Source organism: Buteo buteo, chromosome 2, assembly GCF_964188355.1.
Source record: "Buteo buteo chromosome 2, bButBut1.hap1.1, whole genome shotgun sequence".
Classification (NCBI taxonomy): domain Eukaryota; kingdom Metazoa; phylum Chordata; class Aves; order Accipitriformes; family Accipitridae; genus Buteo; species Buteo buteo.
The window spans coordinates 34,007,233-34,021,728 of NC_134172.1; positions in this window are offsets into that span (position 1 = coordinate 34,007,233).

The following is a 14,496-nucleotide window of genomic DNA, read 5'->3' on the forward strand; positions in this document are numbered from 1 at the left end:
ACTTCCGAGGACGTGCAAGAGAGGATGCCTGTTGCTCCAGGCCTCCGTGACCACTGTGGGAGGGAGGAGGTGTGGTGGGTGTATTCAGCCCGTTAACCCTCAGAGAATACCCCAGAACATTTACTTGGATTGTGCAAACTGGCCTTAGCTGTGGAAATTTCATGAGCTGCTTTCCCCAGTAAAAGCAATTTTGCAGACCTCGAAGTACATACCAGAGCTATTACTGCTCTACTTGTGCAAAGAATCCCTTCCTCCTTACATAAACATAAATTACTTGTTTCTGTAGACCCATGAGAAAGTTTAAATCTAGACAAGCTTTTAGACATTGAAATTTAGTCAGTGAACACACTTTCTCCTTGAAACATGCAGTTCTTTCACATGATAATACTTCTCACTATTAGCTTTTCTGCAGCAGTCCGTTTTTATCAAGGAAAAAAAAGGACTCTCACAAAATGTTTTATTTGCCCCCAAATGGGGGCATTTTCTGTTCACTTATTTTATTACCATTTCAGATGCATTTCATGGCTTTTTATTAACAATCATGTTCTATTCTGCAGGTCAAAGAGCTTTTAGCAGATAACAGTAAATGGCGTCAACCCCAATAACAGCAAATGGAGTCCTGAGCCACCAAGACAGCTGCACTTTCCTCTCTCCTCTTCTCTCTCCCTTCACCACAAACAGATTGATCTATGGTACGATTGAGCAAGGATTCCTTTCTCAGACTGAATGTATTGTCACAGGTTAGGTCAGTGTAGAAAACCAACTATGGTTATAGAACATGTTGATAAGCTTAGTGGGACAAAATGTAAATTAGTTGGAAATAAGTGTTAAAAATATTTATCCATATTGCATAAAGACTCGCAATTTTGCTGGTTTGCACCTGCACAAATGCTAAACATTTTCACAGAGCTGTGTGAATGCTTGCTTATAAATGTCACCCATGTTACGGATCATATGTTGCTACTTTTTGAGAACCTGACACAAACACACATGTAATAAAACATTGTAACACACTAGAGTTATTTTACTTGGACTAAATAGTTATATTTCAGTAATCTGGAAAAGAATCAGCTAGCATGGAGCTCCATTGAGCTAGGTAATGTAAAAAATACAAAGGAATTGTTGGTCCTGGCCCATATGAACATGTGATCTATCTTTATATGATGGGACCTTTGTGATCCCACCAGGGGGAATGGAGGGTGCATACTGCATATGGGGTTTTCATGGTATTTCCATTTCAAACAATAAATAGAAGTCTTGAAGTCCGCTGCTAGTGCCACAGGACTCCATGTGCTGTCAGTGGAGATAAAGTCTCCTACAGGATAATGCAGAACAAGAGCCTATGCATCCTCTCTTGATTTCCTAGTGAGACCATCCAGATTTCCAGGTACACACCCGTCTTCCATGTGGTCACAGATCTACTGTCAAGGAGCCTCAAAAAGAAATTTAGGTGCTACTGGAGCCAACAGAGTTTTGCTACAAATTTCAAGGACAGGACTTCTTTGCAAGCTTTTTCTGCTCCATCCTGCATTCACACATTCCAACCTGTGGGCTGGTCTTCAGAGAAATGCTGCCTGTCACAGTACTATTTTTAGTACCTGTAAGTTGAGGATTTAAACATTTATTTCCTTTCTCTAGGCCTGATACAACCCTTACCAGGTGAGTTTCCTCTTAGCTGGGGAGAAAAGGGTAGGAGCTTTTAAACACGTAAAACACATTTTTAGATACTTAATTATGATGTAAATTAAATATTACTTGATGAAGAGCTGTATTTTTATAACCAGAAATTAACTGAGAGCACGGAAGAGTTCCTGCAGAACACTGAAATTCCTGTGGATTTCAGTAAATTTTTTAATTAGAATAGAGAAATGGCTCTGGGCCCACCACCAGAGCAACTGTGGTAACTGGAATTGATTTCTCCTCTTTTTCCCCAACACAGTGCACTGCAGTATGGATGTTAGGTCACAGCTCTGTGTTGGGTTGTTGAGTTGGGAACACAGCACTCCTCGAGGCTCTAGTATTATAGTAAAGAAACATAAACCAGATCCAAAATCAAAGCACAGCAAAATACGTATTTCTGCCTTTTTCTTATCTAAGCTGGATTCCTAGATTGCCTTCATATGTGGAATAAAGCTGTAAAATGAAAGAGTGCTATTATGTATTTGACCTTTGTAACCTGGCACCAGTCTCACAGCTCAGTACAAAGGCTCACCTTCCTCTCCCGCACCCTCCTCTGCACGACTGAGATCAGCATCCCTCAACTCTGATCATGACTGCTATAAACCTCAGCTCTGTCAAACTCTAACCAGTCCCACAATTTATCACCTACCAGGTACCTGACAGAAGTGCTACTTGCAGTGGTGTCTTCCTTTGTAATATTCAGGCCTTATATTTCTGGTACTGTTAGCAATGCTCAGCTCCCTCATTAAAACCATTAAGGATTTACAAATTAATAAATATTTAACTAATGATTATGTGTTAAAAATAACAGAAAACATAACAGCTGTCTTAAAATGTAGACATATTTGCAAAAGTTTCTGCACCTCTACTTAATATTGACTTGATTTTTGCAAAATGGTTACAGTTACAACTTAATAAAGACTCTTTTGGCTCAGGTCTGGAAAGCTAATGTTGTTCCCTTTTGAATGTCAAGAAAAAACAATAACTTTACAATAACTTTATACTATGAACATCATCATAAAAAAAATTTCAAAGTCCCAAAAGACTGTTTGTATGAAATTATAAAATTGCATGCTCTCTTACACAATAAGAGTCCTTAGGTTGGGCTTATACAAAACAGTCCACTGTACAAAAAATATTGTATTATTCTAATGAATAGAAAGGTTAAATTTATCTAACCCATGGAAATATTTGAAAAATGCCTGTGTTATATCCATGGTAATGTGGGTACTGCTAAAAACTAATAAAGCTCAAGAAACATATCTCTTATCATAAGTGACTGCCAGAATGACTTAACTTGTGCGTTATTTTGTAATACAATATAGAACGACTTTATACAAACTTTGTCATTTATAAGATGACACACAGTAGTTCAGTTGCTTTTAGTAAGAGTTTCAGCATTGGTTATTTCACTGCATATACTCCCATTTATTAAAAAATACATTCCATTACTGGTTTTGCAGATGATATTTGTATGTAGTATAAATCAAATCAGATTCTATGAAACATGAGCAAACACCTAATGGTGGAACTTAATTTTTTTCTGAAAAATAATCATATTCTGGAAAATTGTTCCATCACCCCCTAGTCTGCTTCCCACTTTTCACCTAACACTGCTGGAATTCTAAGGTGATCATTCCTCACCTTTGCCTTGTTTTACATCCAGTGCCACCTCATATCACATTTCTCCATGACAGAAATAAAATAACTGCAATAACCAGAGAAAAAAAATACTGTCCATTGAACAAATTAATTCTACATATTAATTTAGCCTATTGATCATCACTAGAAAGAGACATTAATTATAATAACTTTATTTGAGGAAGCACAGCCATATCTGGAAGGACTCGGTAAAATATATTGGCACCGCGATTTGAACATTTCACATTTAATATGCTTCATTGTTCTTATCACTTATGTACGTCAGCTGGAGTTCTCTCACCTTCATTCACAGATTTCTCCTCCTTTGGCTAGATATTCCCATCATGTGAATCCTTTGCTCTTTTCTTTTTCAAATTACCTGTGTAATCAATCCAAAGAATGCGTTTTCACTTTTCCCTCCGCAAAGTGTGAAGGCATTTGTTGCAAACCCTGAGAACGTGACCCTGGAACAACACTAGAGCTCACCCAATCGAGCTGTCCCCATAAGCAGATGTACTCAGTCAGGTCTCCGCACCAGGCCCGAAGAAAAGTTGGCCAGAACCAATGGGTTCCTTCCCATGTGCTTCAGTGGCCTTCAGCTTGGCCGGCTTGTAGGTCAGAAGGAATGCAGCAGGGACACCGCTCCTCAGCTGGGACGTGGAGTTTACCAACGCGGAGCTGGTGTCCCCGTCCCAGCTCAGAGTCCCTGCCTGCGCCTGGGCCAGCCGCTCGGAGCACTGATGCACCTGCAGGACACCACACATCTCTCAGCAGAGATGTCACCTGAGATCCTGGAAGCGGTACGGCCGTGCTGGCACGCAGCACTGGAGCCGTTCCCGCGGCAGTGTCGGAGCTCTCCTGCTTGCAGCTCCCTCGGGCATCCCTGTGTGCCTGCACTGTGTGCCATGTGCTCCCACGCAGGTGTCCTGATTTCTTCATCTGCACTTAGAGGCAGCGATTCCCAACTGCAGCAGAAAAGAAGTACATTAAGATTGATGAACTCTCATGCTGTGGTGGTGGAAGCCCAGAGGATAGCTAAAGTAACATATGCGCAGTGATAACAGTATTATTTTTGCAAAATAAGGAAATGAGAGAGCTAGATAAAACTCAATATTGAAAAAAGAACAAGTGAGTTGATTTGAACAGCAGCTCTGAACTTATTTATTTTTACCAGAACGTTCTGTTATATTTTTCAGAACAAGCTTATCCTACTTGTAAGTGAAAAGATAAGAGGAGAAATCAGGAAAAAAGAAAACTTCCAAAAGGCCATCGATCAGTCCCAGAAACAATATAAAAATGAAGAAGCAAGCAGTACATCTAAATAGAAAAAAGGCTAACATAATGAAAATGTCTGTAACCCTGGAGATAATACACTTTGAAGCAACCTGCTTATAACAAAGTTTCACTTACTGGATTACTTCAAGTATTTAATAACTTGTAGTACTGCCAAAGCTCAGACTAAACTATAGTTATTTTCCCTGTCAAAAACTATTCAGCTGTGCAATGTCAAGTGACCAGAAGTGTTCTTTATTGCATCCGTATGAGAAAACCTAACCACATTTCATTTTTGTAGAGTAACAGTTTTCTTTTTGTTAGCATGCTATGAATGTATTCAGAGATCAAAAAGCTGTTATTTAAAACAAAATGTTAGAATGGTTTGAATTAAAAATAAATTATATTCATTTGTTTAACTGGGAAGATGATGAGCAATCTAGCTGTGTGATTATAAATAACACCGACTAATGACATAGCAAATGAACTTATGAAATACAGGTGTATTTGTAAAGGTTTATTTTAAATGTATCCATTAAAAATAATCTTCCAGCTTTCAGGATGTCCCAAAGCCACTCAAACTTTATGATAAAGTGTTCACAGAATAATATCATCTTCAAGTTTTGTTGCTTAAATATGAAAGGATAATCTGCTTATATGGTCAGGTCACCTTGTGAAAAGAAATACCTCAGCTGACTTTCAAAACGCACAAGAAAACTTTGCATGTACAGAACACGAAGTGTGAAGTTCTCCTTTTTGACATTATACCTGCTTTTTAGCCTTCTATGTAGTAACTTATTAAGATGCCTCTGAAAGTGTCTCTAGCCTCCTCTTGTACCTGGTACAAAATTAAAATATTGTATTAATGCAACAAATAAAATTTAAAAAATGCTGTAATTTAAGATTTTTCTTGTGAAACCTTGACTGAAGGCAGGTTAAGTCTTCTGAAAATATGATCTGCTGTTTAACAAGCTGTTGAAGGTATACAGTCCTCTCACCTGCTACTTTGGTCCTATACTTCTCTGTTCACTTAGGAACAAAGTCTATATTTGCTCTGATATACTAGAAAGCATTAGCTTGCACTTGTGCATTCATAATGCCACACTGACAAAACTGTGGGTTGAATTGTGGAAAAAAAATATCTTCAGCTCTGGTTCTGAATACTTTTTTTGTTCTCATTTATTTTGTCCACAATTGATGGACCAATGTGTGCACAGTCTTTACAGATTCATGTTGGTATTGCAATGGAGAACTCTGGACCATTAACTACAGAATAAAATTTAGGAGAGGATTGCCACTTTGTTTATGTATGTAAGTTTAAAACACTTTCTAGGAAAATCATGCCTGCACAGACATCCAGTCAAAGCATTTGTTTTAATGCCATTCATAGAACTATCAAACACTTCTATGCTTTAATGTCAGCCACTGTTTAGCCTATCTGTCTTTTCTACAGAAATTACACACACAGTGGATTATATTTAGCCAACCATAATTAGCACTTTTGTTGTACACAATGTCTTGCACAATAAAAACTCATAGAGAGTGAGGTCTACAGAGAAAAAAGGAACAGAAAACACCTTTAGAGACTGCAGGCAGAGGAATGGAAGGACTGTAGAAATAAGGAAAGCTAGAGATAGTTGCTACCAAAAGGTAAAAAAGAACAGGGAATAGTCTGTATGCTGCCACATGGAAACCACAGGAGAAGGCATCAAGAAAAAGTTAACAGAAGCATTTACAAGAAACATATGGCTTGTAGGGAAGGCAACACACAGAGTGAATGCAAAAACTGGTGAAGAAGCTATAACAGCTGATATCACAGAAGTAGATGGAAACTGCCAAAAGAGAAGACGGTACCACTGATATTTCTTGGGAGACACATGCAGCAAAAGACCTATCAATACCAGTGTATTAGGTAAAAAACCTAGCATACCTTTTACTACATTCATATGTAATGAAGTTGACAGAATTATGTAGGCAGTCATTATTCAGTAGCTATTCATTAGCTTCTGGCACACTTGTGAAAAAACAGATACTCCACAGATATCTGGATTTGCCACAAACCTGCTTCTGCATTGATGCTAGAAATTCCCTGCACAGTTCTCAAGAACTGCTTCTTAAAAGCCTACTCTAACTGAATTCAGTAGAGAAATTCACATCAATTTTAATGTAGAGAGATTTTTTTCCAATTAGGATATAAAAAATATCTCTTTCCAGTCCATCTTCTGGAATACATTTATTTTTAAAATGTGTTTTTGGAAGACTATTTTAAACACATGGACAGCCTATTAGCTTTTATATCTTGCTGGGCTATTACCACAGAATTAGCAATAGCAGAACCATCTATTGCATATTCAGTATGCAGTACAGACTTCTGCTGAGCCCTAAGGGAATATAATCCAGCAAGGAAGGAAAAAATATTCCTCTTTTCTTTTTCCACAGGGTTGTTTTCATTTCCTCCTGCCTTCCACTGGAAGACATCAGACCTTCCCAAGAGAGGCCAGCTTCAGAGTCTGAAAGCCAAATGACCTAGAACAGAGACCTGTGGTGTTCTTCTTCTTTTTTATACCTATTCAACATCTCCTGCATATAAAAGCTATATACAGGAATGAAGGAGAAATGTTTGTTAATTATTCCACTTAATGGCAGGCAGAAGCTACACTGTGAGATTGTATTTATTTTATTGTACATGAAGACTTGTGCAAATGAACCAATACTAATGTAGGTAGACAGGAAACAAAGGCAACCAGCAGGTCAAAAGTGCAGTAGACTTACCATGCCTGTCTGCATAGCTTGTCCTCAGCACAGAAGACAGGGAACTGTGCATCACTGGCAGGAAACGATAAGAAGCAGCCAGCCCTCGAGTATGATTATAAAATAGCCCATCTAAATGTTATAACTAAACTTTCAAGTGTTTGAAGTAAATGTTTAGAATAGTTCTGGTTTTCCTCCTTGATATTTTGAAATTCTAGGGTACTATGCAACCTTATTTTACTTCCGCATCCCTATCTCATGAAAAGTCACATTAGCAGTACAGGATTACTTGAATGGTACAGTAAATGAAATTATCACAAGTTATTTTTACTGTTATTATCATTTCAGAAAGCAGATGTTAAAATCCAAAAACTTTAACAAAGGCAACACCATGGTCAGGGATAAAAATGCAGATGCTCCATAAAAGCAAGGATTTAAGCTATACTGCTCTGGGATCACAATTCCCTTAACATTTGCTTCACAGAAAATAATTTGTGCACAGCTTCTGCCTTCAGAGCTTGCCATAGAGAGCAGGATTTATCTTACGTAACTTTCAGTATTTAAAAATCAGCTTTTAGCTAAAGTCATTGTCCTAATTAATAAAGAGCTTCTTACCCCCAAAGGCTTCATTTCATCTCAAGCCGGGACCCATAAGTCACTAGTTTCAGAAGCAATGTCGTCTGCCTGTTTCCTCCAGTGAGTACCGAGGCATGACACCTAGACATGTAGCTCAGGCTACCTATCTAACTTCTGGACACCCAAAGTGAGATGAAACAAATCCCCTTATTTGAACACATAAATGCAGCTAAATGGCATGAAATGCATCTCTGTCTTATTTTATATTAGGCCTTATGTCAGCAGACATTAAAGGATGTAACAGGGCACATGACTTCACTGTGGCTACTCACCCTTACAGCAGATAACAGATTAGTACTATTTTTAAGGCCTGGGACTTTGATAAAGTCTGGGAAAAGGACTATGGCTACAGTTTTGAAAAGCAGCTAAATGATTCTGAAATCTGGCCAGAACAAGGCAATTTCATTTCTAGTTTCTAGCAAACAAGCTTGCTTGTTGTTTCCCACAGAAGGAACTATCACCTTGAGTGAAAAGATTCAGAGCTTGCCTAGGCACAGCTACAAGGAAGAGTCATATAATTTAGAAACAGTCTGACACATACAATCATCTCCCCTATGGTTGTGCTTTTTCAAACTGATACAGGCAAAAGTTATATAGCAAAAGGCTAAAGGTATTTCCTCTCCAAACAGGACAAGATATATTTCAATTCTAGAAGCCTTTGACCTTCCTTTAACTAAGTATGACTTCTGCTAATGATCAGAAGTTTTTTCCTGTAAAGCAGTTTAAAGTTTATCCATTTCTCAAGCCTCATTTTTGGAGAGAAAAAGACAGTTAGACTTTAAGAAGATAGATTAGAGGCATTTTTGACAAGCCAAGGCAGCTGATTATAGTTACATTACCACAAGCCAGCATTTTCCATTTTATATTCAAAGCCATGAATAATTTACCCAACAAGCTTTGATATTTCTTCAGACTATTAATTGTTAGTTGACCAATCTAGATTTCTCTGTACGTAGGGAGGTTTTTTTAAACTATTTTCAAAGTAACTTATTACAAAATTTAGCCTCAGAGTTATTTGAGATCTCTTCTTTCTGGGCTTGTTCTACAGAAGTGGTTTCAGCAGGGAAGAAGCATGCATTTGAAAATCCAGTATTGTGTGTATCATGACGAGAAAAGGTCTGGATGGAAGACTTAATGGAACTGAAGAACAGCAATGACTCTTAGAGCAACAGAACAAGGAAATTATCAGTGCACTATAAAAACTTAGTGAATTGTTATTAACATTCACTAAACTTTCAGCCTTCATGGTTGTTTCAGTGAACAATTAACAGCTGTCCAATTAGTCATAAACTGCAATTACAATATAGCATAAAAATCCAAACAAACCCAATATAGTAATTGCTTGTATTTATGAAAATATTTCTGGATCATCTAGGATATGATAGGGATATCATATATCTTGAACTGATAACCAGTCAAAAAACCTTCTTTTTACAGAGATTTTTGGCAAAGAAGTTTAATTTTAAAATTACTACTCGTTTTAAGCATCTGTCAAATGGATTGGAAGAGAAGAATGCTGCTGAGCAAAATATTATTATTCATTTTGCCTCGAGAATTATGCTAAACCACATCTTGTGGGCCATTAAACCAGTGTGTAGGTCTCTGCAATCAATGGTTACTTGGCCCACAAACACAGGAAATTACATTGTGTGAGGCTGGGAAGTTATGAGGGTAAGCAATCTATAAGCAACTGTTGCCCACAGCACACTACAAGGAACAAGAATGTTGGCAAGATGACAAAATTAAATATACAATTTGACTATTCCTGAAAGATTACACAGAAAGCACCCAAACTAAGTGCATTTTCCTTATTCTCTAAGTTATAAAAGAATAAATCTATCAGAAAATTCTGCAGCACTGGTTTCTTTCCCACTACTGTATATGGCTGTGTAATTCAAAATGAAGTCTTTTACAAGTAATATGCATCTTTATAATATGGTCCATGATATATATATATATATGGACATATATTTATATATTCTAGATATATATGTTGCACATAAACCTGTCCATAATTATTGAAAGAGTTCACTGATTCCTTTGTCACAACTATCTGGATCTTTGCATTTAACCCACTCTAGTAGCAGCTGCTTGTCACTTAATAACTCTTTTGGCAACAGAACCCAGACTGGCCTGAAATCCTCTTCCTGCTAGGAGGAGCATGATCACCCTTCTAGTCAGGCAAAGCTGAAATCCCCAAAATGCAACAGGGAATCTCTGGAGAGTTAGCTGTTCAGGAGTGACTCACTTCTTCTGCAAAAGAGAAGGAAGAGGAGGACTTCTGTGGAAGATGCCACGGGAGCCAAAAGAGGCTGCTAATTTCAATACCCAGTGCAGGGCTTCTGAAGTCCTGGGCTGCCCAGCGTTCAGACACACAAATAGCTTCAAGTGCAGGCCTGTGCCACATCACTGCTGTTATTGCGTGGGGAGGAGGGATGAGGGGACAGATTTGTTTCTGGAAATGTTATTGCATCTGGTGTTCATCCATCCTACCACTGACCTCTGAGCTGGCTGGCTCAGCTTGCCCATTACCAGCCCCGGGCTGGAACAACACTGCCTTGGCACCCACACCAACTAACATACCAGAGGTCATAAAGCACAACTTACACTCTAAAGAACAATACCCAATCCCATCTGATCTAGAGGCAAGGAAGACCCAGGTAGATGAAAAAATGCCTCTCCTATCAGTGGTAACATCACAAAATCAAAGCCTGTTGTGGTTTCCTGCATGTTCAGCAGCTGCAGGTAGCAAAGGATAAAGCACTTCCCAAACAGTAGATATCATCTCTTAAAATACCTTTCTGGCTGATGTTCTAACTCCAAAACAATGATCAACAGATTAGTGTAAGTTTGGATTTTCAGCCTCAGATACTGTCTTCTCAATGCACATGGTGTAGGTTGCTCACTTCACTGAGTTTTGGACAGATTTCCAGAAAATTCTTCTTTGTTGTCCTGGAAACTTTCTTTGGATGTCTTGCACCAGCCTCTTCTTGGAAGCTTATGGGCCAGGCTGAGAGGAAGCCAGAATTTTCAACTATACAGCAGGGAACCACCTGGCAGTGCATACATGCAATTGCATCTTCTGTATGTGTTTCATAGCAAGGGATGATCTTAGTTCCCATGCCCCAGTACACCTTAAAAATAATATCCCACTGATATTACTTTGATGAGCAGATATCATGTTGTCCTGCCATTGATGGGATAAAAGTCCCAGACTTATTTTGGACTCCATGCAGGGAGGTGGCTGAAGTTCGAACCATAAGGGTAAGCCATCCCAAAACAACCCCATGCTATGACTGACTGGGCATCCCACAGTTTGCCAGGAGGGCAAGTAGAGAGTCTGGAAATTGTCAGACATGCCTCTAACAAATTTTTACTACTAAGCAATCCAAAAAAGTAAAAGTTAATGCTACTGACCACAGAATCACAGTCTGGTAGAAACCAAGATCATTGCTAAACCCCATGTTTATAAGATGAAAACAAAGTTTGATCTATACTGCGCTGCTTGAAACTTGATTCAGAGGTGTTCTTCTAGACAGAAGGTCTTGGATTTTTCTAAATTATGTTAATTACATTCCTCCACAAAGATTTTTATATGAGGAAAGCAACAAAAGTTAAATAACTTCTAGCGAGCTGTTGGAGGCCATTGGCAAAGGAGCACACAGCTGGAAGCGTAGAGAGCAAGCACAAAGTCTGTACATAAAGGGAGGTGGAGTGGCTCAGCTGGTCTAAATCAGTCTAACTCTGACTTTATAGAAGGATTTCGCTTTACACCAGCTGAGGACACACCTCTAAAATCAAGAAGAAAACAAAAGGGAGAGAGGAAATGCCACCTTCAGAAATTAAGATAAGGAATCAACAAATTTTACTCCTACAAGTATTGTTTACAACCACATTTAGCTTTTGGACTTTGATGGGATTACTCACTAATCTTTAAAGGAGCAGATCAGGGCTAGTACATTTTGGATTAATAATTTCCATGACGTTTCCTAGGGTCAGTCTGCAGACCCATACAGTTAAATTTGCCCAAAGCTACATAACTGAATGAACTCAGAAAATAAAATCTGTTCTCTGGTTAATGTAAATAAAAGAGGTAAAACCACAGATCACATGGAGACAAAAGTGTAAGGAAACAATTAAAGATTTAAGAAACACTTTGAGTATGTAAAACACTAATTCTTCCAGGGACTGTCTTCCAAGGACAACTCAAGGAACCAAGGTCTATTTTCAAAATAAATGTTAGTTCCTTGGCCTGAAGCACAGAAAAACATTAAAGAAAGAGATAGGCATTGGATTACCACAAATTTTCAGGATTACTGATCTTTTCTGCCAGATAAGTCATTGAAATTAATTATTAGTCATGACAAGGATGTAAATTTTAAACAGCAATGACTTAGGATTCCACTTTTTTGACCTTTGATTGGCAATGCATTTTTCCATGCTTTCTTCAAGAAGAGTAGTTTAAACAAGTGCCTTAGCTTTTAGCAGTTCATCTAGATTGTGAACAGCAATGAATTTACATAAGCAAGAAAAAAGAAATTTTACCTTGAAATGTCATTCAGAAAAATTCCGGTTTATCCTTTTGTGAACCTGGTGCTTCATTAAGTTCCAGTCACACTGATGAACATCCCAAGTTACTCTAAAATATCCAACCCATGTAAGAATGTGAAAGCACCGGAGGGAAAAGCCACAGGAGAAATGTTATATGAATAGCATGTGGTGATGGCATCTGGCTAAGCAGGTCACACGGAGCCTTGCACTCAGCTTTTCAGGACACTCAGTTGAGAAGACCAAGTTCAGTGAGCAAGTCCTGATGACAGAGGCGGGCTGGGCTGGGATGGAGAGGCTCAGAGCATAGCCTAAAGCAAGAGATGGCTGCCAACCCAAGAGGAATGCAACGGATGTAAGGAGGACTCAGCAGCTGACATCCTTGATCCTATGTCATCACAAAAGAATCCTAAACAGACCACCTATATACAAGTGTCTTGTTGCCTGCATGTTGAACAGACTACCTGTATATACATGTCTTGGTGTGGGAGTGACCATGTGAGTATGAATGGGTAAAATCGGTTTTACTTCAGTTTTAATTTTAAATGAAATCTTCTTCTCCTCCCATCAGGGCTTGCATTGAGCTGTTAAATTGTTACTACCATATTTCAACAGTATTTCCTTTATCTGGGCCTGGGGCGTGCCTATTTCCAAAATTCAGAACCTCAAAACTCCTTCTCAATAGAGACTTGCCTGAGAGGCACTGAGAGTCCACACATATCTGTATTCCTGCTCATACAGCTCCCTAGACACGTGTGCTTTTTCTGGGCCTGTCCGAGTCTGTGTGACATCTGCCCTGCTCATTGGGTTTGATCCCAGAGGTGTGCTCTGGACAGAGGAGAGGGCCATGCTGTGGAGGGACAGCTTTAGCAAAGCCTCTCACCACGTGGCAGGATAGCACGTGTTTGCACATGAGGTCTGCACCCTTCCAGGAAGGGTTAGATATATGAATTAAATCCTGATTTGCCCTACACATGTGTAGTATAGCTGACATTTCTGCCACAGATCTACGACACCAGTGCAGAGCATCCAGCACGCTTCTGAAGCACAGGAATCACACCTACGCTTCTGGTAGAAACCTATACTGCCACTGCCAGTGCTTCTGAAGTCCTGGGCTGCCCAGCATTCAGACACACAAATAACATGTATCTAAAGCTGGATTTGATAATAACAGTCTTTTATCCAACAGCCAAAGGGCTACATCACTCACCCATGCTGCTTCTCTCCCTGCTTTGCCAGAAAGGCATACCTTCCGAGCAAGCACTGTGGCATCCTGCATAGAAGTCAGATGGTTTTCTCAGTCCCTGTTCTTGAACCTGTGCCATCTTGTAGAACTACCTAAATGATTTTTGACAGAGAGAATGAAAACCATATTTCCACTTTCTCTGAGTTTTGTGACATTGAGCATCATTACAGCAATCACTTTCATGAGACAGCAAATGTTTAATTAAAATAAAACAGCCTCAATGAGAGAGATACATTCCTTCCAGTCTGTCTCTTCCTCTGCAGTTATATGCACTGATAGAATTATCATCAAGTTTCTTGCATTAGCTTGGAAGATGGCAAAGACTCGAAATTCAGCAAGCAGTAGAAGGAAATGAATTGGTTATCTCCCATTCACATGAGTGTCCAAATCACTGAATTATTGAATTAAAGATGGGCAGTGTAGTACCACCACGGCTGCTACATAGGAAACAGGTAAAAACAAAAGGCTATCGAACAGTGGTCACCCAGCAAAGCAAGGCATTTTCCTCACCCCATACCAAGCATCTATCTTCATGGGAGTTTTGTCCTGTCTAGAATAGTCAGTTTTCCACTCCAACTTTACTCCAGGTCCCACAGTCCCACTACTTCAGGTGTTAAATCTACCCTAGTAAAGGTTTTTCAGTTTTTCTTTTATATTTTACTATAGACTACAGTGTAGACGTACCTGGAGAAGAGACCACATACCTCTGAAAAAAACTTAGA